The sequence below is a fragment of the Solanum lycopersicum genome, chromosome 10, assembly GCF_036512215.1.
Source record: "Solanum lycopersicum chromosome 10, SLM_r2.1".
Taxonomy (NCBI): domain Eukaryota; kingdom Viridiplantae; phylum Streptophyta; class Magnoliopsida; order Solanales; family Solanaceae; genus Solanum; species Solanum lycopersicum.
Window position 1 is genome coordinate 8,912,752 of NC_090809.1, and position 4,229 is coordinate 8,916,980.

A 4,229-nucleotide genomic window follows, 5' to 3' on the forward strand; every position below is an offset into this window, starting at 1 on the left:
TAAAAGGAGATATCAAACTATTTAAAGGTGCTTGGAGGAGTGATAAATTAACTTCCAATTACGTTAAATAGATGCTACTTAATTACTTAAGGTTACTAAATCTTCGTCGGTAGGCTGGACCAAAGATAAGATAGCTTTTTCTCAAACAACTACCTCGCTTCAAATGATTTCTCTCGAACCTCAACAGGCTAAAAAGGAAAACAAGCCCAGAGCCTCATTTCCTCTACTCTCTAGAGCTAGATAGGTAGAAAGGAGGTTAGTATTCTCTCTCTCGAGTTGAATCCACAACAGCCAAATCACTGCACATGCTTATTTAAAGCCTTAGTTTTACACCTCTCTCTCAAGCAAGCATAGAACACTAAGCAACACTGAAATAGACATTTAAATATATCAATTTAATAAAAACAATAAATCAGACCAACTTCAAATTAGTACTACAATTAATAATCTCTAACTCATCAGTTAATTAAGCGATTAATCACATGGTCAAACCCTCAAGAATGGGGTTTTAGCTAGTCATCATAAAATTTGAAAATCAATACCTATTACATGCTCCATAGTTGGGTATTGATTTCCAAATCCTTAAAATGAATCAACTTAGCTTCAATTCAAAAACCAATTTCGAAATCAACTTGAAAATAGTCACAAAACCAACAATAACAGTGTTTTCGTTCAAAGTTTTTGTTTCAACAATGTTGAAAATTGCCTTTTCTCTTTTCAAAGAATCAATTTATACTCTTTAAAAATTTGGCTTTTGAGGTGAATCGGCGAGTTGAATCGTGCCTCACCGAACGGTCGGGGGGTCGTCAATGGCTCCTATCCATCGCCTTCTTACTCGAGCTTTCATCCTTTTCACGTTGTAATTTTAGGTGGTCTATGTCAGAGTCGTCGATCAATTCCGGGATACACAATTTGCTTCTTTTAATCGTTATTTTACATGTGTAATAATTGATGGTCATGTAAACTTCTTACATGCTAGATTTAGTTGGGGCTTGTCCCAAAACTTCTACTCAAATTAGATTCCATTTTCAGACGTAGTTAAATTCAACTTAGTATTTGAGTTTGATATTTCTTTTGTATTAAACTCTCAGATTTCATATAGCCAATTTTAGTATATGGATATTCCCCATTATATTTACTTCATAGTATTAATCTTCTGCATCAGCTTATTTTTCTTAGTATGCTTATGTTATGCCAGCAGGATTAGGTTGGGGTCACTCGTGATCCTAAGTCCCGTGTTCGTGTATCAGGGGTAGCTCGGGGCATGACATTTGTGCTCGAGCCAATTGGTAAATGAAAAAAAATTGTCGAACACTACCTAGTAAGGTTACATACCAATTGGTGCTTTGAATGCAACTCGATACGCCCACAGAGCATCATCAGATTTGCGAGAGCAATCTGTCCGATTTGCATTCACCGTTTTTGCCAAAAATGTTTTAGTTTCCCGGTTTGAATCTCCACTTGACCTATTGTTTGTGGATGGTATGTTGTTGCTACTTTATGTTTTATCCCACATTTTCTTAACAACAAGTCAAACATCCCATTTCAAGAATGAGATCCCCCATCACTAATGATAGCTCGAGGAGTGCCAAATCGTACAAAAATGTATCTCTTTAAGAATTGCACCACACTCTTGCCCTCGTTGTTGGGCAAAGCTACAGATTTGACCCATTTGGATACGTAATCCACTTCTACCAAAATATTTTTAGGCCAAAGATCTCACAAATGGTCCCATGAAATCTATGCTCCACATATCAAACAACTCCACTTCTAAGATTGGATTTAAAGGTAGTTCATACTTTCTTTATACCCCACCTTGCTTTTGACACGGGATGCATTTTTTCACAAATTCATGCGCATCTCGATATAGATACATACAATAGTAACAACTTTGAATCACTTTTGTTGATGTTCGCACCCCACCATGATGTCCACCGACAAGTGATATGTGGAATACATTAAGGATTGCATTGACTTCTTCTTCCGCTACGCATCTACAAATGATTTGGTATGCACATTCTTGAAGCAAATATGGTTTAGCGCTAATAGGACTTCAGACCCTTCAACATGATTCCACATACCACATAGGTAACAAGATCAGCATACCAAAGATAGCTAATTTGGGTCAGCTTCATCACTGTTTCATATAGGAATTCAGACACAAGATCTCTTTCCTTTGTGTCAGACACACTAGTATCTAACGCTATAAATGGTCAGCCACCTGATTTTCACACCTCTTTGGATCTCTTACTTTAAAGTCAAATTCTTGCAACAACAAAACCCACCTAATCAATCTCCATTTTGCATCTTTGTTTTCCATTAAGTATTGTAATGTTGCATGATAGATATGGAATAACACCTTTGTTCCCAAGAAGTATGCCCTAAACTTCTCAAATGCATAAACTACATCCAAAAGCTCTTGTTTAGTACAGTGTAATTCAGTTGTGCTCCATTCAGCGTCTTACTGTGTAATAAATTGGATGAAAAGGCTTGTTGTGCGTTTGTCCTAATACTTCTCCTAGAGCAGTACCACTTGCATATCATATCGCCTCAAATGGCTTAGACCAATCGGGCTAATGATCATTAGGGTAGATTCTAGATTTTCCTTTAAACACTCAAAAACCTTTGAGGAAGCCTCATCATATAGAAACATTGCCTCTCTCTCCAAGAGCTTACACAAAGGTGTGCAATTATTGAAAAATCTTTAATAAATCTCCTATAGAACCCCGCATGCCCCAAGAAATTCCGAACAACTTTAACGGATATATTTGGTGGCAACTTCTCCTCAACTATTTCTTTGTAAACCTCTAGTCCTTTGTGTGACACTTTGTGACCTAGGACTATGACTTCTTTGACCATGAAATGACATTTTTTTCAACTGAAACCATTAGGTTGCCTAGAAGTTCATCGTACGTCATTTTCTACCGATCTCCATCTTCAAGAATGGCAGCTTTAGTTTCCCAAGCTTTGGGAAGACTTCTAACAAGTTTTCTAACTTGAAGTCCATTAGAGTACACCATTCCAAATGATTGGAGTATGCAGAAAATTTTACTGAATCTTGAAAACATGGCTTCTATGTTTTCATTTTGAAAAATTCATATTGATTTACTAGTGAACAAATTTGGGCTTCATTTACCTTGGTGGTTCCTTCATAAGTTACCTATCACATCTGCGAGCACCCCCTACAAGTAACATGATGTACTTAACCTCTCGAAGGTCTTACACTAGCCCATAGTTATCATTCATCGCATTGACATAGTAAATTTAGCAGAAAATTTAAAACTTTTCATAGCACATCATATGCTAGAAACTTTACTTCATATATATATATAATATAATGCATATTTAGACCTTGTGTCTCTTTGCCATCTTAGACTCAACAACATAGAGTACATTAGAGACACGTCCCTTAAAACATAAACATATGTACAACCTTATATACCTTACAGTAAAGACATAAGTAGGAGATCCTTGAACATAAGGATTCCTTTCATTGAGTTTGGGAGTCATCTATCAATATCTTCACCATTCAAGACATCCTTTAAGCATCCATAACCTACACTTTGTGTAAAAAGTAGAGAAGAATAGGATTAATACAAGAATGCACTAAGTATGACAACCATGCAAAAACATGCATTTAAAAGGGAACTTTTCTTGAAATCATATTCATGCCTTTTTGAGTAAATCTTCACAAAACCTTTAGAAAATAGCATTTATATCATTCACATACCTCATATAATCATATTCAAAGGCCAAACATCACATAAGATCACATATATAATTTATTACATTTTTAAGTCACATTACAGTAAACTAGTTTTCCCTTAACAGTAAGTATCTTCCCTTTTATTCATTAACCTCCCAAGTAACCCTTTAGTGATACTTGGTGCAATGCATAACCCTAAAGCCACGAGGAAACATACATATCATCTACACGAGACAACACATACCATCATAGGAGTATAATACAACTTAGACATATTTAAGCCAATACCATAGGACAATTGCAGTAAGATACATCTAACTTGCACACACAGTTTTTCTTCTTTCATATTCCTCATTATAAGACCATGTTCATGACCCGAATCTTTGTCTACTAGTGCAATTAACATATAGAGACCCATAAAACCATATGTTCTTAGTAAACCCTTCGTGAGACCACAAACCTAAATATTCAATTCATACCTCAATAAGTAAGTGAAAGCAACTTCATTCATGTCAATACAAGA